We start from the raw sequence: 17,306 nt of genomic DNA on the forward strand, positions 1-17,306 counted from the left end.
GTCCGTAAGCAACGAAAGCGTCGGTGGTGTAATGGTTAGCATGGTTGCCTTCCAAGCAGTCGATCCGCGTTCGATTCCCGGCCGACGCATCAATGTTTTTCATCGTGGTATCGTTATAATGTTTTGCATCAGTCAGAGAAGGTAAATGTTCAAGATGCATGCTGGTTAAAAAACACAAGGTAAACGTTGTACGAAAAAAAATTCTTTCAAGCAGATTTTTATTCTGAAATCGTGTTTCGACAACGAATTATAAAACGGACAAAGTACTTGATGTTTAACTTTTTAAGAGTTTCAGTTTTTTACCTTCCGGGAATATCTCGCTAATGGCCGGCTAGCTCAGTCGGTAGAGCACGAGACTCTTAATCTCGGAGTCGTGGGTTCGAGCCCCACGTCGGGCTAAGTATTGTTGTGTCACTTTTATGATGAACTGTTCATTACCAGACATGTAAAATATTTTCAAGTTTTGTTAGAATATCAACTCAACGTCATTGTGTGGAATAGTCCGTAAGCAACGAAAGCGTCGGTGGTGTAACGGTTAGCATGGTTGCCTTCCAAGCAGTCGATCCGGGTTCGATTCCCGGCCGACGCATCAATGTTTTTCATCGTGGTATCGTTATAATGTTTTGCATCAGTCAGAGAAGGTAAATGTTCAAGATGCATGCTGGTTAAAAAACACAAGGTAAACGTTGTACGAAAACAATTCTTTCAAACAGATTTTTATTCTGAAATCGTGTTTCGACAACGAATTATAAAACGGACAAAGTACTTGATGTTTAACTTTTAAAGGGATTTCAGTTTTTTACCTTCCGCAACTATCGCTAATGCCCGGCTAGCTCAGTCGGTAGAGCACGAGACTCTTAATCTCGGAGTCGTGGGTTCGAGCCCCACGTCGGGCTAAGTATTGTTGTGTCACTTTTATGATTAACTGTTCATTACCAGACATGTAAAATATTTTCAAGTTTTGTTAGAATATCAACTCAACGTCATTGTGTGGAATAGTCCGTAAGCAACGAAAGCGTCGGTGGTGTAACGGTTAGCATGGTTGCCTTCCAAGCAGTCGATCCGCGTTCGATTCCCGGCCGACGCATCAATGTTTTTCATCGTGGTATCGTTATAATGTTTTGCATCAGTCAGAGAAGGTAAATGTTCAAGATGCATGCTGGTTAAAAAACACAAGGTAAACGTTGTACGAAAAAAAATTCTTTCAAGCAGATTTTTATTCTGAAATCGTGTTTCGACAACGAATTATAAAACGGACAAAGTACTTGATGTTTAACTTTTTAAGAGTTTCAGTTTTTTACCTTCCGTGAATATCTCGCTAATGCCCGGCTAGCTCAGTCGGTAGAGCACGAGACTCTTAATCTCGGAGTCGTGGGTTCGAGCCCCACGTCGGGCTAAGTATTGTTGTGTCACTTTTATGATTAACTGTTCATTACCAGACATGTAAAATATTTTCAAGTTTTGTTAGAATATCAACTCAACGTCATTGTGTGGAATAGTCCGTAAGCAACGAAAGCGTCGGTGGTGTAACGGTTAGCATGGTTGCCTTCCAAGAAGTCGATCCGGGTTCGATTCCCGGCCGACGCATCAATGTTTTTCATCGTGGTATCGTTATAATGTTTTGCATCAGTCAGAGAAGGTAAATGTTCAAGATGCATGCTGGTTAAAAAACACAAGGTAAACGTTGTACGAAAACAATTCTTTCAAACAGATTTTTATTCTGAAATCGTGTTTCGACAACGAATTATAAAACGGACAAAGTACTTGATGTTTAACTTTTAAAGGGATTTCAGTTTTTTACCTTCCGCAACTATCGCTAATGCCCGGCTAGCTCAGTCGGTAGAGCATGAGACTCTTAATCTGGGTGTCGTGGGTTCGAGCTCTACGTCGGGCTAAGTATTGTTGTGTCACTTTTATGATTAACTGTTCATTACCAGACATGTAAAATATTTTCAAGTTTTGTTAGAATATCAACTCAACGTCATTGTGTGGAATAGTCCGTAAGCAACGAAAGCGTCGGTGGTGTAACGGTTAGCATGGTTGCCTTCCAAGCAGTCGATCCGGGTTCGATTCCCGGCCGACGCATCAATGTTTTTCATCGTGGTATCGTTATAATGTTTTGCATCAGTCAGAGAAGGTAAATGTTCAAGATGCATGCTGGTTAAAAAACACAAGGTAAACGTTGTACGAAAACAATTCTTTCAAACAGATTTTTATTCTGAAATCGTGTTTCGACAACGAATTATAAAACGGACAAAGTACTTGATGTTTAACTTTTAAAGGGATTTCAGTTTTTTACCTTCCGCAACTATCGCTAATGCCCGGCTAGCTCAGTCGGTAGAGCACGAGACTCTTAATCTCGGAGTCGTGGGTTCGAGCCCCACGTCGGGCTAAGTATTGTTGTGTCACTTTTATGATTAACTGTTCATTACCACACATGTAAAATATTTTCAAGTTTTGTTAGAATATCAACTCAACGTCATTGTGTGGAATAGTCCGTAAGCAACGAAAGCGTCGGTGGTGTAATGGTTAGCATGGTTGCCTTCCAAGCAGTCGATCCGCGTTCGATTCCCGGCCGACGCATCAATGTTTTTCATCGTGGTATCGTTATAATGTTTTGCATCAGTCAGAGAAGGTAAATGTTCAAGATGCATGCTGGTTAAAAAACACAAGGTAAACGTTGTACGAAAAAAAATTCTTTCAAGCAGATTTTTATTCTGAAATCGTGTTTCGACAACGAATTATAAAACGGACAAAGTACTTGATGTTTAACTTTTTAAGAGTTTCAGTTTTTTACCTTCCGGGAATATCTCGCTAATGGCCGGCTAGCTCAGTCGGTAGAGCACGAGACTCTTAAACTCGGAGTCGTGGGTTCGAGCCCCACGTCGGGCTAAGTATTGTTGTGTCACTTTTATGATGAACTGTTCATTACCAGACATGTAAAATATTTTCAAGTTTTGTTAGAATATCAACTCAACGTCATTGTGTGGAATAGTCCGTAAGCAACGAAAGCGTCGGTGGTGTAACGGTTAGCATGGTTGCCTTCCAAGCAGTCGATCCGGGTTCGATTCCCGGCCGACGCACCAATGTTTTTCATCGTGGTATCGTTATAATGTTTTGCATCAGTCAGAGAAGGTAAATGTTCAAGATGCATGCTGGTTAAAAAACACAAGGTAAACGTTGTACGAAAACAATTCTTTCAAACAGATTTTTATTCTGAAATCGTGTTTCGACAACGAATTATACAACGGACAAAGTACTTGATGTTTAACTTTTAAACGGATTTCAGTTTTTTACCTTCCGCAACTATCGCTAATGCCCGGCTAGCTCAGTCGGTAGAGCACGAGACTCTTAATCTCGGAGTCGTGGGTTCGAGCCCCACGTCGGGCTAAGTATTGTTGTGTCACTTTTATGATTAACTGTTCATTACCAGACATGTAAAATATTTTCAAGTTTTGTTAGAATATCAACTCAACGTCATTGTGTGGAATAGTCCGTAAGCAACGAAAGCGTCGGTGGTGTAACGGTTAGCATGGTTGCCTTCCAAGCAGTCGATCCGCGTTCGATTCCCGGCCGACGCATCAATGTTTTTCATCGTGGTATCGTTATAATGTTTTGCATCAGTCAGAGAAGGTAAATGTTCAAGATGCATGCTGGTTAAAAAACACAAGGTAAACGTTGTACGAAAAAAAATTCTTTCAAGCAGATTTTTATTCTGAAATCGTGTTTCGACAACGAATTATAAAACGGACAAAGTACTTGATGTTTAACTTTTTAAGAGTTTCAGTTTTTTACCTTCCGTGAATATCTCGCTAATGCCCGGCTAGCTCAGTCGGTAGAGCACGAGACTCTTAATCTCGGAGTCGTGGGTTCGAGCCCCACGTCGGGCTAAGTATTGTTGTGTCACTTTTATGATTAACTGTTCATTACCAGACATATAAAATATTTTCAAGTTTTGTTAGAATATCAACTCAACGTCATTGTGTGGAATAGTCCGTAAGCAACGAAAGCGTCGGTGGTGTAACGGTTAGCATGGTTGCCTTCCAAGAAGTCGATCCGGGTTCGATTCCCGGCCGACGCATCAATGTTTTTCATCGTGGTATCGTTATAATGTTTTGCATCAGTCAGAGAAGGTAAATGTTCAAGATGCATGCTGGTTAAAAAACACAAGGTAAACGTTGTACGAAAACAATTCTTTCAAACAGATTTTTATTCTGAAATCGTGTTTCGACAACGAATTATAAAACGGACAAAGTACTTGATGTTTAACTTTTAAAGGGATTTCAGTTTTTTACCTTCCGCAACTATCGCTAATGCCCGGCTAGCTCAGTCTAGAGCATGAGACTCTTAATCTGGGTGTCGTGGGTTCGAGCTCTACGTCGGGCTAAGTATTGTTGTGTCACTTTTATGATTAACTGTTCATTACCAGACATGTAAAATATTTTCAAGTTTTGTTAGAATATCAACTCAACGTCATTGTGTGGAATAGTCCGTAAGCAACGAAAGCGTCGGTGGTGTAACGGTTAGCATGGTTGCCTTCCAAGCAGTCGATCCGGGTTCGATTCCCGGCCGACGCATCAATGTTTTTCATCGTGGTATCGTTATAATGTTTTGCATCAGTCAGAGAAGGTAAATGTTCAAGATGCATGCTGGTTAAAAAACACAAGGTAAACGTTGTACGAAAACAATTCTTTCAAACAGATTTTTATTCTGAAATCGTGTTTCGACAACGAATTATAAAACGGACAAAGTACTTGATGTTTAACTTTTAAAGGGATTTCAGTTTTTTACCTTCCGCAACTATCGCTAATGCCCGGCTAGCTCAGTCGGTAGAGCACGAGACTCTTAATCTCGGAGTCGTGGGTTCGAGCCCCACGTCGGGCTAAGTATTGTTGTGTCACTTTTATGATTAACTGTTCATTACCAGACATGTAAAATATTTTCAAGTTTTGTTAGAATATCAACTCAACGTCATTGTTTGGAATAGTCCGTAAGCAACGAAAGCGTCGGTGGTGTAATGGTTAGCATGGTTGCCTTCCAAGCAGTCGATCCGCGTTCGATTCCCGGCCGACGCATCAATGTTTTTCATCGTGGTATCGTTATAATGTTTTGCATCAGTCAGAGAAGGTAAATGTTCAAGATGCATGCTGGTTAAAAAACACAAAGTAAACGTTGTACGAAAAAAAATTCTTTCAAGCAGATTTTTATTCTGAAATCGTGTTTCGACAACGAATTATAAAACGGACAAAGTACTTGATGTTTAACTTTTTAAGAGTTTCAGTTTTTTACCTTCCGGGAATATCTCGCTAATGGCCGGCTAGCTCAGTCGGTAGAGCACGAGACTCTTAAACTCGGAGTCGCGGGTTTGAGCCCCACGTCGGGCTAAGTATTGTTGTGTCACTTTTATGATGAACTGTTCATTACCAGACATGTAAAATATTTTCAAGTTTTGTTAGAATATCAACTCAACGTCATTGTGTGGAATAGTCCGTAAGCAACGAAAGCGTCGGTGGTGTAACGGTTAGCATGGTTGCCTTCCAAGCAGTCGATCCGGGTTCGATTCCCGGCCGACGCATCAATGTTTTTCATCGTGGTATCGTTATAATGTTTTGCATCAGTCAGAGAAGGTAAATGTTCAAGATGCATGCTGGTTAAAAAACACAAGGTAAACGTTGTACGAAAACAATTCTTTCAAACAGATTTTTATTCTGAAATCGTGTTTCGACAACGAATTATACAACGGACAAAGTACTTGATGTTTAACTTTTAAACGGATTTCAGTTTTTTACCTTCCGCAACTATCGCTAATGCCCGGCTAGCTCAGTCGGTAGAGCATGAGACTCTTAATCTGGGTGTCGTGGGTTCAAGCCCTCCGTCTGGCTAAGTATTGTTGTGTCACTTTTATGATTAACTGTTCATTACCAGACATGTAAAATATTTTCAAGTTTTGTTAGAATATCAACTCAACGTCATTGTGTGGAATAGTCCGTAAGCAACGAAAGCGTCGGTGGTGTAACGGATAGCATGGTTGCCTTCCAAGCAGTCGATCCGGGTTCGATTCCCGGCCGACGCACCAATGTTTTTCATCGTGGTATCGTTATAATGTTTTGCATCAGTCAGAGAAGGTAAATGTTCAAGATGCATGCTGGTTAAAAAACACAAAGTAAACGTTGTACGAAAACAATTCTTTCAAACAGATTTTTATTCTGAAATCGTGTTTCGACAACGAATTATAAAACGGACAAAGTACTTGATGTTTAACTTTTAAAGGGATTTCAGTTTTTTACCTTCCGCAACTATCGCTAATGCCCGGCTAGCTCAGTCGGTAGAGCACGAGACTCTTAATCTCGGAGTCGTGGGTTCGAGCCCCACGTCGGGCTAAGTATTGTTGTGTCACTTTTATGATTAACTGTTCATTACCAGACATGTAAAATATTTTCAAGTTTTGTTAGAATATCAACTCAACGTCATTGTGTGGAATAGTCCGTAAGCAACGAAAGCGTCGGTGGTGTAACGGTTAGCATGGTTGCCTTCCAAGCAGTCGATCCGGGTTCGATTCCCGGCCGACGCATCAATGTTTTTCATCGTGGTATCGTTATAATGTTTTGCATCAGTCAGAGAAGGTAAATGTTCAAGATGCATGCTGGTTAAAAAACACAAGGTAAACGTTGTACGAAAAAAAATTCTTTCAAGCAGATTTTTATTCTGAAATCGTGTTTCGACAACGAATTATAAAACGGACAAAGTACTTGATGTTTAACTTTTTAAGAGTTTCAGTTTTTTACCTTCCGTGAATATCTTGCTAATGCCCGGCTAGCTCAGTCGGTAGAGCACGAGACTCTTAATCTCGGAGTCGTGGGTTCGAGGCCCACGTCGGGCTAAGTATTGTTGTGTCACTTTTATGATTAACTGTTCATTACCAGACATGTAAAATATTTTCAAGTTTTGTTAGAATATCAACTCAACGTCATTGTGTGGAATAGTCCGTAAGCAACGAAAGCGTCGGTGGTGTAACGGTTAGCATGGTTGCCTTCCAAGCAGTCGATCCGGGTTCGATTCCCGGCCGACGTATCAATGTTTTTCATCGTGGTATCGTTATAATGTTTTGCATCAGTCAGAGAAGGTAAATGTTCAAGATGCATGCTGGTTAAAAAACACAAGGTAAACGTTGTACGAAAACAATTCTTTCAAACAGATTTTTATTCTGAAATCGTGTTTCGACAACGAATTATACAACGGACAAAGTACTTGATGTTTAACTGTTTAAGAGTTTCAGTTTTTTACCTTCCGTTAATATCGCTAATGCCCGGCTAGCTCAGTCGGTAGAGCATGAGACTCTTAATCTCGGAGTCGTGGGTTCGAGCCCCACGTCGGGCTAAGTGTTGTTGTGTCACTTTTATGATTAACTGTTCATTACCAGACATGTAAAATATTTTCAAGTTTTGTTAGAATATCAACTCAACGTCATTGTGTGGAATAGTCCGTAAGCAACGAAAGCGTCGGTGGTGTAACGGTTAGCATGGTTGCCTTACAAGCACTCGATCCGGGTTCGATTCCCGGCCGACGCATCAATGTTTTTCATCGTGGTATCGTTATAATGTTTTGCATCAGTCAGAGAAGGTAAATGTTCAAGATGCATGCTGGTTAAAAAACACAAGGTAAACGTTGTACGAAAACAATTCTTTCAAACAGATTTTTATTCTGAAATCGTGTTTCGACAACGAATTATAAAACGGACAAAGTACTTGATGTTTAACTGTTTAAGAGTTTCTGTTTTTTTTCTGTCATGTAAGATCGCTAATGCCCGGCTAGCTCAGTCGGTAGAGCACGAGACTCTTAATCTGGGAGTCGTGGGTTCGAGCTCTACGTCGGGCTAAGTATTGTTGTGTCACTTTTATGATTAACTGTTCATTACCAGACATGTAAAATTTTAAGTTTTGTTAGAATATCAACTCAACGTCATTGTGTGGAATAGTCCGTAAGCAACGAAAGCGTCGGTGGTGTAACGGTTAGCATGGTTGCCTTCCAAGCAGTCGATCCGCGTTCGATTCCCGGCCGACGCATCAATGTTTTTCATCGTGGTATCGTTATAATGTTTTGCATCAGTCAGAGAAGGTAAATGTTCAAGATGCATGCTGGTTAAAAAACACAAGGTAAACGTTGTACGAAAAAAAATTCTTTCAAGCAGATTTTTATTCTGAAATCGTGTTTCGACAACGAATTATAAAACGGACAAAGTACTTGATGTTTAACTTTTTAAGAGTTTCAGTTTTTTACCTTCCGTGAATATCTCGCTAATGCCCGGCTAGCTCAGTCGGTAGAGCACGAGACTCTTAATCTCGGAGTCGTGGGTTCGAGCCCCACGTCGGGCTAAGTATTGTTGTGTCACTTTTATGATTAACTGTTCATTACCAGACATGTAAAATATTTTCAAGTTTTGTTAGAATATCAACTCAACGTCATTGTGTGGAATAGTCCGTAAGCAACGAAAGCGTCGGTGGTGTAACGGTTAGCATGGTTGCCTTCCAAGCAGTCGATCCGGGTTCGATTCCCGGCCGACGCATCAATGTTTTTCATCGTGGTATCGTTATAATGTTTTGCATCAGTCAGAGAAGGTAAATGTTCAAGATGCATGCTGGTTAAAAAACACAAGGTAAACGTTGTACGAAAACAATTCTTTCAAACAGATTTTTATTCTGAAATCGTGTTTCGACAACGAATTATAAAACGGACAAAGTACTTGATGTTTAACTGTTTAAGAGTTTCAGTTTTTTACCTTCCGTAAATATTGCTAATGCCCGGCTAGCTCAGTCGGTAGAGCATGAGACTCTTAATCTCGTAGTCGTGGGTTCGAGCCCCACGTCGGGCTAAGTATTGTTGTGTCACTTTTATGATTAACTGTTCATTACCAGACATGTAAAATATTTTCAAGTTTTGTTAGAATATCAACTCAACGTCATTGTGTGGAATAGTCCGTAAGCAACGAAAGCGTCGGTGGTGTAACGGTTAGCATGGTTGCCTTCCAAGCACTCGATCCGGGTTCGATTCCCGGCCGACGCATCAATGTTTTTCATCGTGGTATCGTTATAATGTTTTGCATCAGTCAGAGAAGGTAAATGTTCAAGATGCATTCTGGTTAAAAAACACAAGGTAAACGTTGTACGAAAACAATTCTTTCAAACAGATTTTTATTCTGAAATCGTGTTTCGACAACGAATTATAAAACGGACAAAGTACTTGATGTTTAACTTTTTAAGAGTTTCAGTTTTTTACCATCCGTGAATATCTCGCTAATGCCCGGCTAGCTCAGTCGGTAGAGCATGAGACTCTTAATCTGGGAGTCGTGGGTTCGAACTCTACGTTGGGCTAAGTATTGTTGTGTCACTTTTATGATTAACTGTTCATTACCAGACATATAAAATATTTTCAAGTTTTGTTAGAATATCAACTCAACGTCATTGTTTGGAATAATCCGTAAGCAACAAAAGCGTCGGTGGTGTAACGGTTAGCATGGTTGCCTTCCAAGCAGTCGATCCGGGTTCGATTCCCGGCCGACGCATCAATGTTTTTCATCGTGGTATCGTTATAATGTTTTGCATCCATCAGAGAAGGTAAATGTTCAAGATGCATGCTGGTTAAAAAACACAAGGTAAACGTTGTACGAAAACAATTCTTTCAAACAGATTTTTATTCTGAAATCGTGTTTCGACAACGAATTATAAAACGGACAAAGTACTTGATGTTTAACTTTTTAAGAGTTTCTGTTTTTTTTTTCTTTCATGTAATATCGCTAATGCCCGGCTAGCTCAGTCGGTAGAGCATGAGACTCTTAATCTCGGAGTCGTGCGTTCGAGCCCTACGTCGGGCTAAGTATTGTTGTGTCACTTTTATGATAAACTGTTCATTACCAGGCATGTAAAATATTTTCAAGTTTTGTTAGAATATCAACTCAACATCATTGTGTGGAATAGTCCGTAAGCAACGAAAGCGTCGGTGGTGTAACGGTTAGCATGGTTGCCTTCCAAGCAGTCGATCCGGGTTCGATTCCCGGCCGACGCATCAATGTTTTTCATCGTGGTATCGTTATAATTTTTTGCATCAGTCAGAGAAGGTAAATGTTCAAGATGCATGCTCGTTAAAAAACACAAGGTAAACGTTGTACGAAAACAATTCTTTCAAACAGATTTTTATTCTGAAATCGTGTTTCCACAACGAATTATAAAACGGACAAAGTACTTGATGTTTAACTGTTTAAGAGTTTCAGTTTTTTACCTTCCGTAACTATCGCTAATGCCCGGCTAGCTCAGTCGGTAGAGCATGAGACTCTTAATCTCGGAGTCGTTGGTTCGAGCCCCACGTCGGGCTAAGTATTGTTGTGTCACTTTTATGATTAACTGTTCATTACCAGACATGTAAAATATTTTCAAGTTTTGTTAGAATATCAACTCAACGTCATTGTGTGGAATAGTCCGTAAGCAACGAAAGCGTCGGTGGTGTAACGGTTAGCATGGTTGCCTTCCAAGCAGTCGATCCGGGTTCGATTCCCGGCCGACGCATCAATGTTTTTCATCGTGGTATCGTTATAATGTTTTGCATCAGTCAGAGAAGGTAAATGTTCAAGATGCATGCTGGTTAAAAAACACAAGGTAAACGTTGTACGAAAACAATTCTTTCAAACAGATTTTTATTCTGAAATCGTGTTTCGACAACGAATTATAAAACGGACAAAGTACTTGATGTTTATCTTTGTAAGAGTTTCTGTTTTTTTTTCTTTCATGTAATATCGCTAATGCCCGGCTAGCTCAGTCGGTAGAGCATGAGACTTTTAATCTAAGAGTCGTGCGTTCGACCCCTACGTCGGGCTAAGTATTGTTGTGTCACTATTATGATAAACTGTTCATTACCAGGCATGTAAAATATTTTCAATTTTTGTTAGAATATCAACTCAACGTGATTGTGTGGAATAGTCCGTAAGCAACGAAAGCGTCGGTGGTGTAACGGTTAGCATGGTTGCCTTCCAAGCAGTCGATCCGGGTTCGATTCCCGGCCGACGCATCAATGTTTTTCATCGTGGTATCGTTATAATGTTTTGCATCAGTCAGAGAAGGTAAATGTTCAAGATGCATGCTGGTTAAAAAACACAAGGTAAACGTTGTACGAAAACAATTCTTTCAAACAGATTTTTATTCTGAAATCGTGTTTCCACAACGAATTATAAAACGGACAAAGTACTTGATGTTTAACTGTTTAAGAGTTTCAGTTTTTTACCTTCCGTAAATATCGCTAATGCCCGGCTAGCTCAGTCGGTAGAGCATGAGACTCTTAATCTGGGAGTCGTGGGTTCGAGCTCTACGTCGGGCTAAATATTGTTGTGTCACTTTTATGATTAACTGTTCATTACCAGACATGTAAAATATTTTCAAGTTTTGTTAGAATATCAACTCAACGTCATTGTGTGGAATAGTCCGTAAGCAACGAAAGCGTCGGTGGTGTAACGGTTAGCATGGTTGCCTTCCAATCAGTCGATCCGGGTTCGATTCCCGGCCGACGCATCAATGTTTTTCATCGTGGTATCGTTATAATGTTTTGCATCAGTCAGAGAAGGTAAATGTTCAAGATGCATGCTGGTTAAAAAACACAAGGTAAACGTTGTACGAAAACAATTCTTTCAAACAGATTTTTATTCTGAAATCGTGTTTCCACAACGAATTATAAAACGGACAAAGTACTTGATGTTTAACTTTTTAAGAGTTTCTGTTTTTTTTTTCTTTCCGGTAATGTCTTTAATGCCCGGCTAGCTCAGTCGGTACAGCACGAGACTCTTAATCTTGGAGCCGTGGGTTCGAGCCCTACGTCGGAGTAAGTATTGTTGTGTCACTTTTATGATTAACTGTTCATTACCAGACATGTAAAATATTTTCAAGTTTTGTTAGAATATCAACTCAACGTCATTGTGTGGAATAGTCCGTAAGCAACGAAAGCGTCGGTGGTGTAACGGTTAGCATGGTTGCCTTCCAAGCAGTCGATCCGGGTTCGATTCCCGGCCGACGCATCAATGTTTTTCATCGTGGTATCGTTATAATGTTTTGCATCAGTCAGAGAAGGTAAATGTTCAAGATGCATGCTGGTTAAAAAACACAAGGTAAACGTTGTACGAAAACAATTCTTTCAAACAGATTTTTATTCTGAAATCGTGTTTCGACAACGAATTATAAAACGGACAAAGTACTTGATGTTTAACTTTTTAAGACTTTCAGTTTTTTACCTTCCGTAAATATCGCTAATGCCCGGCTACTCAGTCGGTAGAGCACGAGACTCTTAATCTCGGAGTCGTGGGTTCGAGCCCTACTTCGGGCTAACTATTGTTGTGTCACTTTTATGATTAACTGTTCATTACCAGACATGTAAAATATTTTACAGTTTTGTTAGAATATCAACTCAACGTCATTGTGTGGAATAGTCCGTAAGCAACGAAAGCGTCGGTGGTATAACGGTTAGCATGGTTGCCTTCCAAGCAGTCGATCCGGGTTCGATTCCCTGCCGAGGCATCAATGTTTTTCATCGTGGTATCGTTATATTTTTTGCATCAGTCAGAGAAGGTAAATGTTAAAAATGCATGCTGGTTAAAAAACACAAGGTAAACGTTGTACGAAAACAATTCTTTCAAACAGATTTTTATTCTGAAATCGTGTTTCGACAACGAATTATAAAACGGACAAAGTACTTGATGTTTAACTGTTTAAGAGTTTCTGTTTTTTTTCTTTCATGTAATATCGCTAATGCCCGGCTAGCTCAGTCGGTAGAGCATGAGACTCTTAATCTCGGAGTCGTGGGTTCGAGCCCTACGTCAGGCTTAGTATTGTTGTGTCACTTTTCTGATTAACTGTTCATTACCAGACATATAAAATATTTTCAAGTTTTGTTAGAATATCAACTCAACGTCATTGTGTGGAATAGTCCGTAAGCAACGAAAGCGTCGGTGGTGTAACGGTTAGCATGGTTGCCTTCCAAGCAGTCGATCCGGGTTCGATTCCCGGCCGACGCATCAATGTTTTTCATCGTGGTATCGTTATAATTTTTTGCATCAGTCAGAGAAGGTAAATGTTCAAGATGCATGCTGGTTAAAAAACACAAGGTAAACGTTGTACGAAAACAATTCTTTCAAACAGATCTTTATTCTCAAATCGTGTTTCGACAACGAATTATAAAACGGACAAAGTACTTGATGTTTAACTTTTTAAAGTTTCTGTTTTTTTTCTTTCATGTAATATCGCTAATGCCCGGCTAGCTCAGTCGGTAGAGCACGAGACTTCTTATCTCAGAGTCGTGGGTTCGAGCCCTACGTCAGGCTTATTATTGTTGTGTCACTTTTCTGATTAACTGTTCATTACCAGACATGTAAAATATTTTCAAGTTTTGTTAGAATATCAACTCAACGTCATTGTGTGGAATAGCCCGTAAGCAACGAAAGCGTCGGTGGTGTAACGGTTAGCATGGTTGCCTTCCAAGCAGTCGATCCGGGTTCGATTCCCGGCCGACGCATCAACGTTTTTCATCGTGGTATCGTTATAATGTTTTGCATCAGTCAGAGAAGGTAAACGTTCAAGATGCATGCTGGTTAAAAAACACAAGGTAAACGTTGTACGAAAACAATTCTTTCAAACAGATTTTTATTCTGAAATCGTGTTTCGACAACGAATTATAAAACGGACAAAGTACTTGATGTTTAACTTGTTAAGAGTTTCGTTTTTTTTTCTTTCATGTAATATCGCTAATGCCCGGCTAGCTCAGTCGGTAGAGCACGAGACTCTTAATCTCGGAGTCGTGGGTTTTAGCCCTACTTCGGGCTAACTATTGTTGTGTCACTTTTATGATTAACTGTTCATTACCAGACATGTAAAATATTTTCAAGTTTTGTTAGAATATCAACTCAACGTCATTGTGTGGAATAGTCCGTAAGCAACGAAAGCGTCGGGGTGTAACGGTTAGCATGGTTGCCTTCCAAGCAGTCGATCCGGGTTCGATTCCCGGCCGACGCATCAATATTTTTCATCGTGGTATCGTTATAATGTTTTGCATCAGTCAGAGAAGGTAAACGTTCAAGATGCATGCTGGTTAAAAAACACAAGGTAAACGTTGTACGAAAACAATTCTTTCAAACAGATTTTTATTCTAAAATCGTGTTTCGACAACGAATTATAAAACGGACAAAGTACTTGATGTTTAACTTTTTAAGAGTTTCAGTTTTTTACCTTCCGTAAATAACGCTAATGCCCGGCTAGCTCAGTCGGTAGAGCACGAGACTCTTATTCTCGGAGTCGTGGGTTCGAGCCCCACGTCGGGCTAAGTATTGTTATGTCACTTTTGTGATTAACTGTTCATTACCAGCCATGTAAAATATTTTACAGTTTTGTTAGAATATCAACTCAACGTCATTGTGTGGAATAGTCCTTAAGCAACGAAAGCGTCGGTGGTGTAACGGTTAGAATGGTTGCCTTCCAAGCAGTCGATCCGGGTTCGATTCCCGGCAAACGCATCAATGTTTTTCATCGTGGTATCGTTATAATGTTTTGCATCACTCAGAGAAGGTAAATGTTCAAGATGCATGCTGGTTAAAAAACACAAGGTAAACGTTGTACGAAAAAAATTCTTTCAAACAGATTTTTATTCGGAAATCGTGTTTCGACAACGAATTATAAAACGGACAAAGTACTTGATGTTTAACTTTTTAAGAGTTTCTGTTTTTTTTCTTTCATGCAATATCGCTAATGCCCGGCTACCTCAGTCGGTAGAGCACGGGACTTCTTATCTCGGAGTAGTGGGTTCGAGCCCTACGTCGGGCTAAGTATTGTTGTGTCACTTTTATGATTAACTGTTCATTACCAGACATGTAAAATATTTTCAAGTTTTGTTAGAATATCAACTCAACGTCATTGTGTGGAATAGCCCGTAGGCAACGAAAGCGTCGGTGGTGTAACGGTTAGCATGGTTGCCTTCCAAGCAGTCGATCCGCGTTCTATTCCCGGCCGAGGCATCAACGTTTTTCATCGTGGTATCGTTATAATGTTTTGCATCAGTCAGAGAAGGTAAACGTTCAAGATGCATGCTGGTTAAAAAACACAAGGTAAACGTTGTACGAAAACAATTCTTTCAAACAGATTTTTATTCTGAAATCGTGTTTCGACAACGAATTATAAAACGGACAAAGTACTTGATGTTTCACTTTTAAAGGGATTTCAGTGTTTTACCTTTTGTAATTATCGCTAATGCCCGGCTTGCTCAGTCGGTAGAGCACGAGTATCTTAATCTCGGAGTCGTGGGTTTGAGGCCCACGTCGGGCTAAGTATTGTTGTATCACTTTTATGATTAACTGTTCATTACCAGACATGTAAAATATTTTCAAGTTTTGTTAGAATATCAACTCAACGTCATTGTGTTGAATAGTCCGTAAGCAACGAAAGCGTCGGTGTTGTAACGGTTAGCATGGTTGCCTTCCAAGCAGTCGATCCGGGTTCGATTCCCGGCCGACGCATCAACGTTTTTCATCGTGGTATCGTTATAATGTTTTGCATCAGTCAGAGAAGGTAAATGTTCAAGATGCATGCTGGTTAAAAAACACAAGGTAAACGTTGTACGAGAACTATTCTTTCAAACAGATTTTTATTCTGAAATCGTGTTTCGACAACGAATTATAAAACCGACAAATTACTTGATGTTTAACTTTTTAAGAGTTTCAGTTTTTTACCTTCCGTGAATATCGCTAATGCCCGGCTAGCTCAGTCGGTAGAGCACGAGACTGTTAATCTCGGAGTCCTGGGTTCGAGCCCACGTCGGGCTAAGTATTGTTGTGTCACTTTTATGATTAACTGTTCATTACCAGACATGTAAAATATTTTCAAGTTTTGTTAGAATATCAACTCAACGTCATTGTGTGGAATAGTCCGTAAGCACCGACAGCGTCGGTGGTGTAACGGTTAGCATGATTGCCTTCCAAGCAGTCGATCCGGGTTCGACTCCAGGCCGACGCATCAATGTTTATCATCGTGGTATCGTTATAATGTTTTGCATCAGTCAGAGAAGGTAAATGTTCAAGATGCATGCTAGTTAAAAAACACAAGGTAAACGCTGTACGAAAACAATTCTTTCAAACAGATTTTTATTCTGAAATCGTGTTTCGCCAACGAATTATAAAACGGACAAAGTACTTGATGTTTAACTTTTAAAGGGATTTCAGTTTTTTACCTTTTGTAAATATCGCTAATGCCCGGCTAGCTCAGTCGGTAGAGCACGAGTATCTTAATCTCGGAGTCGTGGGTTCGAGGCCCACGTCGGGCTAAGTATTGTTGTGTCACTTTTATGATTAACTGTTCATTACCAGACATGTAAAATATTTTCAAGTTTTGTTAGAATATCAACTCAACGTCATTGTGTGGAATAGTCCGTAAGCAACGAAAGCGTCGGTGGTGTAACGGTTAGCATGGTTGCCTGCCAAGCAGTGAATCCGGGTTCGATTCCCGGCCGACGCATCAATGTTTTTCATCGTGGTATCGTTATAATGTTTTGCATCAGTCAGAGAAGGTAAATGTTCAAGATGCATGCTGGTTAAAAAACACAAGGTAAACGTTGTACGAAAACAATTCTTTCAAACAGATTTTTATTCTGAAATCGTGTTTCGACAACGAATTATAAAACGGACAAAGTACTTGATGTTTAACTTTTAAAAGGATTTCAGTTTTTTACCTTTTGTAAATATCGCTAATGCCCGGCTAGCTCAGTCGGTAGAGCACGAGACTCTTAATCTCGGAGTCGTGGGTTGTGTCACTTTTATGATTAACTGTTCATTACCAGACATGTAAAATATTTTCAAGTTTTGTTAGAATATCAACTCAACGTCATTGTGTGGAATAGTCCGTATGCAACGAAAGCGTCGGTGGTGTAACGGTTAGCATGGTTGCCTTCCAAGCAGTCGATCCGGGTTCGATTCCCGGCCGACGCATCAATGTTTTTCATCGTGGTATCGTTATAATGTTTTGCATCAGTCAGAGAAGGTAAATGTTCAAGATGCATGCTAGTTAAAAAACACAAGGTAAACGTTGTACGAAAACAATTCTTTCAAACAGATTTTTATTCTGAAATCGTGTTTCGACAACGAATTATAAAACGGACAAAGTACGTTATGTTTAACTTGTTAAGAGTTTCAGTTTTTTACCTTCCGCAACTATCGCTAATGCCCGGCTAGCTCAGTCGGTAGAGCACGAGACCTCTTATCTCGGAGTCGTGGGTTCGAGCCCCACGTCGGGCTAAGT

At 40.0% G+C, this 17,306-nt stretch overlaps 56 non-coding genes across 56 annotated transcripts; all 56 read left to right on the plus strand.

The window, feature by feature from the left end:
* The first annotated feature begins 17 nt into the window (after positions 1-17).
* Trnag-ucc (transfer RNA glycine (anticodon UCC)) lies at positions 18-89 on the plus strand. The gene has a single exon. It is a non-coding gene; the product is annotated as a tRNA-Gly (tRNA).
* A 236-nt stretch (positions 90-325) lies between these two features.
* On the plus strand, positions 326-398 carry Trnak-cuu (transfer RNA lysine (anticodon CUU)). The gene has a single exon. It is a non-coding gene; the product is annotated as a tRNA-Lys (tRNA).
* Positions 399-517: 119 nt separating this feature from the next.
* On the plus strand, positions 518-589 carry Trnag-ucc (transfer RNA glycine (anticodon UCC)). Its single transcript has one exon. It is a non-coding gene; the product is annotated as a tRNA-Gly (tRNA).
* A 234-nt stretch (positions 590-823) lies between these two features.
* Positions 824-896, plus strand: Trnak-cuu (transfer RNA lysine (anticodon CUU)). Its single transcript has one exon. It is a non-coding gene; the product is annotated as a tRNA-Lys (tRNA).
* A 119-nt stretch (positions 897-1,015) lies between these two features.
* Trnag-ucc (transfer RNA glycine (anticodon UCC)) lies at positions 1,016-1,087 on the plus strand. Its single transcript has one exon. It is a non-coding gene; the product is annotated as a tRNA-Gly (tRNA).
* A 236-nt stretch (positions 1,088-1,323) lies between these two features.
* On the plus strand, positions 1,324-1,396 carry Trnak-cuu (transfer RNA lysine (anticodon CUU)). The gene has a single exon. It is a non-coding gene; the product is annotated as a tRNA-Lys (tRNA).
* Positions 1,397-1,515: 119 nt separating this feature from the next.
* Trnag-ucc (transfer RNA glycine (anticodon UCC)) lies at positions 1,516-1,587 on the plus strand. Its single transcript has one exon. It is a non-coding gene; the product is annotated as a tRNA-Gly (tRNA).
* Positions 1,588-1,821: 234 nt separating this feature from the next.
* On the plus strand, positions 1,822-1,894 carry Trnak-cuu (transfer RNA lysine (anticodon CUU)). Its single transcript has one exon. It is a non-coding gene; the product is annotated as a tRNA-Lys (tRNA).
* Positions 1,895-2,013: 119 nt separating this feature from the next.
* On the plus strand, positions 2,014-2,085 carry Trnag-ucc (transfer RNA glycine (anticodon UCC)). The gene has a single exon. It is a non-coding gene; the product is annotated as a tRNA-Gly (tRNA).
* Positions 2,086-2,319: 234 nt separating this feature from the next.
* Trnak-cuu (transfer RNA lysine (anticodon CUU)) lies at positions 2,320-2,392 on the plus strand. The gene has a single exon. It is a non-coding gene; the product is annotated as a tRNA-Lys (tRNA).
* A 119-nt stretch (positions 2,393-2,511) lies between these two features.
* Trnag-ucc (transfer RNA glycine (anticodon UCC)) lies at positions 2,512-2,583 on the plus strand. Its single transcript has one exon. It is a non-coding gene; the product is annotated as a tRNA-Gly (tRNA).
* Positions 2,584-2,819: 236 nt separating this feature from the next.
* Positions 2,820-2,892, plus strand: Trnak-cuu (transfer RNA lysine (anticodon CUU)). The gene has a single exon. It is a non-coding gene; the product is annotated as a tRNA-Lys (tRNA).
* Positions 2,893-3,011: 119 nt separating this feature from the next.
* Positions 3,012-3,083, plus strand: Trnag-ucc (transfer RNA glycine (anticodon UCC)). Its single transcript has one exon. It is a non-coding gene; the product is annotated as a tRNA-Gly (tRNA).
* Positions 3,084-3,317: 234 nt separating this feature from the next.
* Positions 3,318-3,390, plus strand: Trnak-cuu (transfer RNA lysine (anticodon CUU)). Its single transcript has one exon. It is a non-coding gene; the product is annotated as a tRNA-Lys (tRNA).
* Positions 3,391-3,509: 119 nt separating this feature from the next.
* On the plus strand, positions 3,510-3,581 carry Trnag-ucc (transfer RNA glycine (anticodon UCC)). The gene has a single exon. It is a non-coding gene; the product is annotated as a tRNA-Gly (tRNA).
* Positions 3,582-3,817: 236 nt separating this feature from the next.
* Positions 3,818-3,890, plus strand: Trnak-cuu (transfer RNA lysine (anticodon CUU)). Its single transcript has one exon. It is a non-coding gene; the product is annotated as a tRNA-Lys (tRNA).
* A 119-nt stretch (positions 3,891-4,009) lies between these two features.
* On the plus strand, positions 4,010-4,081 carry Trnag-ucc (transfer RNA glycine (anticodon UCC)). Its single transcript has one exon. It is a non-coding gene; the product is annotated as a tRNA-Gly (tRNA).
* A 424-nt stretch (positions 4,082-4,505) lies between these two features.
* Positions 4,506-4,577, plus strand: Trnag-ucc (transfer RNA glycine (anticodon UCC)). The gene has a single exon. It is a non-coding gene; the product is annotated as a tRNA-Gly (tRNA).
* A 234-nt stretch (positions 4,578-4,811) lies between these two features.
* On the plus strand, positions 4,812-4,884 carry Trnak-cuu (transfer RNA lysine (anticodon CUU)). Its single transcript has one exon. It is a non-coding gene; the product is annotated as a tRNA-Lys (tRNA).
* A 119-nt stretch (positions 4,885-5,003) lies between these two features.
* On the plus strand, positions 5,004-5,075 carry Trnag-ucc (transfer RNA glycine (anticodon UCC)). The gene has a single exon. It is a non-coding gene; the product is annotated as a tRNA-Gly (tRNA).
* A 428-nt stretch (positions 5,076-5,503) lies between these two features.
* Trnag-ucc (transfer RNA glycine (anticodon UCC)) lies at positions 5,504-5,575 on the plus strand. The gene has a single exon. It is a non-coding gene; the product is annotated as a tRNA-Gly (tRNA).
* Positions 5,576-6,001: 426 nt separating this feature from the next.
* On the plus strand, positions 6,002-6,073 carry Trnag-ucc (transfer RNA glycine (anticodon UCC)). The gene has a single exon. It is a non-coding gene; the product is annotated as a tRNA-Gly (tRNA).
* Positions 6,074-6,307: 234 nt separating this feature from the next.
* Trnak-cuu (transfer RNA lysine (anticodon CUU)) lies at positions 6,308-6,380 on the plus strand. The gene has a single exon. It is a non-coding gene; the product is annotated as a tRNA-Lys (tRNA).
* A 119-nt stretch (positions 6,381-6,499) lies between these two features.
* Trnag-ucc (transfer RNA glycine (anticodon UCC)) lies at positions 6,500-6,571 on the plus strand. The gene has a single exon. It is a non-coding gene; the product is annotated as a tRNA-Gly (tRNA).
* Positions 6,572-6,807: 236 nt separating this feature from the next.
* On the plus strand, positions 6,808-6,880 carry Trnak-cuu (transfer RNA lysine (anticodon CUU)). The gene has a single exon. It is a non-coding gene; the product is annotated as a tRNA-Lys (tRNA).
* A 119-nt stretch (positions 6,881-6,999) lies between these two features.
* Trnag-ucc (transfer RNA glycine (anticodon UCC)) lies at positions 7,000-7,071 on the plus strand. Its single transcript has one exon. It is a non-coding gene; the product is annotated as a tRNA-Gly (tRNA).
* A 233-nt stretch (positions 7,072-7,304) lies between these two features.
* Positions 7,305-7,377, plus strand: Trnak-cuu (transfer RNA lysine (anticodon CUU)). The gene has a single exon. It is a non-coding gene; the product is annotated as a tRNA-Lys (tRNA).
* Positions 7,378-7,496: 119 nt separating this feature from the next.
* Trnav-uac (transfer RNA valine (anticodon UAC)) lies at positions 7,497-7,568 on the plus strand. The gene has a single exon. It is a non-coding gene; the product is annotated as a tRNA-Val (tRNA).
* Positions 7,569-7,802: 234 nt separating this feature from the next.
* On the plus strand, positions 7,803-7,875 carry Trnak-cuu (transfer RNA lysine (anticodon CUU)). Its single transcript has one exon. It is a non-coding gene; the product is annotated as a tRNA-Lys (tRNA).
* Positions 7,876-7,991: 116 nt separating this feature from the next.
* On the plus strand, positions 7,992-8,063 carry Trnag-ucc (transfer RNA glycine (anticodon UCC)). Its single transcript has one exon. It is a non-coding gene; the product is annotated as a tRNA-Gly (tRNA).
* A 236-nt stretch (positions 8,064-8,299) lies between these two features.
* Positions 8,300-8,372, plus strand: Trnak-cuu (transfer RNA lysine (anticodon CUU)). The gene has a single exon. It is a non-coding gene; the product is annotated as a tRNA-Lys (tRNA).
* A 119-nt stretch (positions 8,373-8,491) lies between these two features.
* On the plus strand, positions 8,492-8,563 carry Trnag-ucc (transfer RNA glycine (anticodon UCC)). The gene has a single exon. It is a non-coding gene; the product is annotated as a tRNA-Gly (tRNA).
* Positions 8,564-8,796: 233 nt separating this feature from the next.
* On the plus strand, positions 8,797-8,869 carry Trnak-cuu (transfer RNA lysine (anticodon CUU)). The gene has a single exon. It is a non-coding gene; the product is annotated as a tRNA-Lys (tRNA).
* Positions 8,870-8,988: 119 nt separating this feature from the next.
* Trnag-ucc (transfer RNA glycine (anticodon UCC)) lies at positions 8,989-9,060 on the plus strand. Its single transcript has one exon. It is a non-coding gene; the product is annotated as a tRNA-Gly (tRNA).
* Positions 9,061-9,295: 235 nt separating this feature from the next.
* Positions 9,296-9,368, plus strand: Trnak-cuu (transfer RNA lysine (anticodon CUU)). Its single transcript has one exon. It is a non-coding gene; the product is annotated as a tRNA-Lys (tRNA).
* A 119-nt stretch (positions 9,369-9,487) lies between these two features.
* Trnag-ucc (transfer RNA glycine (anticodon UCC)) lies at positions 9,488-9,559 on the plus strand. Its single transcript has one exon. It is a non-coding gene; the product is annotated as a tRNA-Gly (tRNA).
* Positions 9,560-9,795: 236 nt separating this feature from the next.
* Trnak-cuu (transfer RNA lysine (anticodon CUU)) lies at positions 9,796-9,868 on the plus strand. Its single transcript has one exon. It is a non-coding gene; the product is annotated as a tRNA-Lys (tRNA).
* Positions 9,869-9,987: 119 nt separating this feature from the next.
* On the plus strand, positions 9,988-10,059 carry Trnag-ucc (transfer RNA glycine (anticodon UCC)). Its single transcript has one exon. It is a non-coding gene; the product is annotated as a tRNA-Gly (tRNA).
* A 233-nt stretch (positions 10,060-10,292) lies between these two features.
* On the plus strand, positions 10,293-10,365 carry Trnak-cuu (transfer RNA lysine (anticodon CUU)). Its single transcript has one exon. It is a non-coding gene; the product is annotated as a tRNA-Lys (tRNA).
* A 119-nt stretch (positions 10,366-10,484) lies between these two features.
* Trnag-ucc (transfer RNA glycine (anticodon UCC)) lies at positions 10,485-10,556 on the plus strand. The gene has a single exon. It is a non-coding gene; the product is annotated as a tRNA-Gly (tRNA).
* Positions 10,557-10,791: 235 nt separating this feature from the next.
* On the plus strand, positions 10,792-10,864 carry Trnak-uuu (transfer RNA lysine (anticodon UUU)). Its single transcript has one exon. It is a non-coding gene; the product is annotated as a tRNA-Lys (tRNA).
* Positions 10,865-10,983: 119 nt separating this feature from the next.
* Trnag-ucc (transfer RNA glycine (anticodon UCC)) lies at positions 10,984-11,055 on the plus strand. The gene has a single exon. It is a non-coding gene; the product is annotated as a tRNA-Gly (tRNA).
* Positions 11,056-11,288: 233 nt separating this feature from the next.
* On the plus strand, positions 11,289-11,361 carry Trnak-cuu (transfer RNA lysine (anticodon CUU)). Its single transcript has one exon. It is a non-coding gene; the product is annotated as a tRNA-Lys (tRNA).
* Positions 11,362-11,480: 119 nt separating this feature from the next.
* Trnag-ucc (transfer RNA glycine (anticodon UCC)) lies at positions 11,481-11,552 on the plus strand. The gene has a single exon. It is a non-coding gene; the product is annotated as a tRNA-Gly (tRNA).
* A 428-nt stretch (positions 11,553-11,980) lies between these two features.
* On the plus strand, positions 11,981-12,052 carry Trnag-ucc (transfer RNA glycine (anticodon UCC)). The gene has a single exon. It is a non-coding gene; the product is annotated as a tRNA-Gly (tRNA).
* A 729-nt stretch (positions 12,053-12,781) lies between these two features.
* Trnak-cuu (transfer RNA lysine (anticodon CUU)) lies at positions 12,782-12,854 on the plus strand. Its single transcript has one exon. It is a non-coding gene; the product is annotated as a tRNA-Lys (tRNA).
* Positions 12,855-12,973: 119 nt separating this feature from the next.
* Positions 12,974-13,045, plus strand: Trnag-ucc (transfer RNA glycine (anticodon UCC)). The gene has a single exon. It is a non-coding gene; the product is annotated as a tRNA-Gly (tRNA).
* A 233-nt stretch (positions 13,046-13,278) lies between these two features.
* Trnar-ucu (transfer RNA arginine (anticodon UCU)) lies at positions 13,279-13,351 on the plus strand. Its single transcript has one exon. It is a non-coding gene; the product is annotated as a tRNA-Arg (tRNA).
* Positions 13,352-13,470: 119 nt separating this feature from the next.
* Positions 13,471-13,542, plus strand: Trnag-ucc (transfer RNA glycine (anticodon UCC)). Its single transcript has one exon. It is a non-coding gene; the product is annotated as a tRNA-Gly (tRNA).
* A 234-nt stretch (positions 13,543-13,776) lies between these two features.
* On the plus strand, positions 13,777-13,849 carry Trnak-cuu (transfer RNA lysine (anticodon CUU)). Its single transcript has one exon. It is a non-coding gene; the product is annotated as a tRNA-Lys (tRNA).
* A 423-nt stretch (positions 13,850-14,272) lies between these two features.
* On the plus strand, positions 14,273-14,345 carry Trnak-cuu (transfer RNA lysine (anticodon CUU)). Its single transcript has one exon. It is a non-coding gene; the product is annotated as a tRNA-Lys (tRNA).
* A 1,115-nt stretch (positions 14,346-15,460) lies between these two features.
* Positions 15,461-15,532, plus strand: Trnag-ucc (transfer RNA glycine (anticodon UCC)). The gene has a single exon. It is a non-coding gene; the product is annotated as a tRNA-Gly (tRNA).
* Positions 15,533-15,765: 233 nt separating this feature from the next.
* Positions 15,766-15,837, plus strand: Trnan-guu (transfer RNA asparagine (anticodon GUU)). The gene has a single exon. It is a non-coding gene; the product is annotated as a tRNA-Asn (tRNA).
* A 425-nt stretch (positions 15,838-16,262) lies between these two features.
* Positions 16,263-16,335, plus strand: Trnak-cuu (transfer RNA lysine (anticodon CUU)). Its single transcript has one exon. It is a non-coding gene; the product is annotated as a tRNA-Lys (tRNA).
* A 589-nt stretch (positions 16,336-16,924) lies between these two features.
* Positions 16,925-16,996, plus strand: Trnag-ucc (transfer RNA glycine (anticodon UCC)). Its single transcript has one exon. It is a non-coding gene; the product is annotated as a tRNA-Gly (tRNA).
* A 233-nt stretch (positions 16,997-17,229) lies between these two features.
* On the plus strand, positions 17,230-17,302 carry Trnar-ucu (transfer RNA arginine (anticodon UCU)). Its single transcript has one exon. It is a non-coding gene; the product is annotated as a tRNA-Arg (tRNA).
* The last annotated feature ends 4 nt before the right edge of the window (positions 17,303-17,306 follow it).

Source organism: Euprymna scolopes, chromosome 18, assembly GCF_053919585.1.
Source record: "Euprymna scolopes isolate OS-2025 chromosome 18, ASM5391958v1, whole genome shotgun sequence".
Classification (NCBI taxonomy): Eukaryota; Metazoa; Mollusca; class Cephalopoda; order Sepiida; family Sepiolidae; genus Euprymna; species Euprymna scolopes.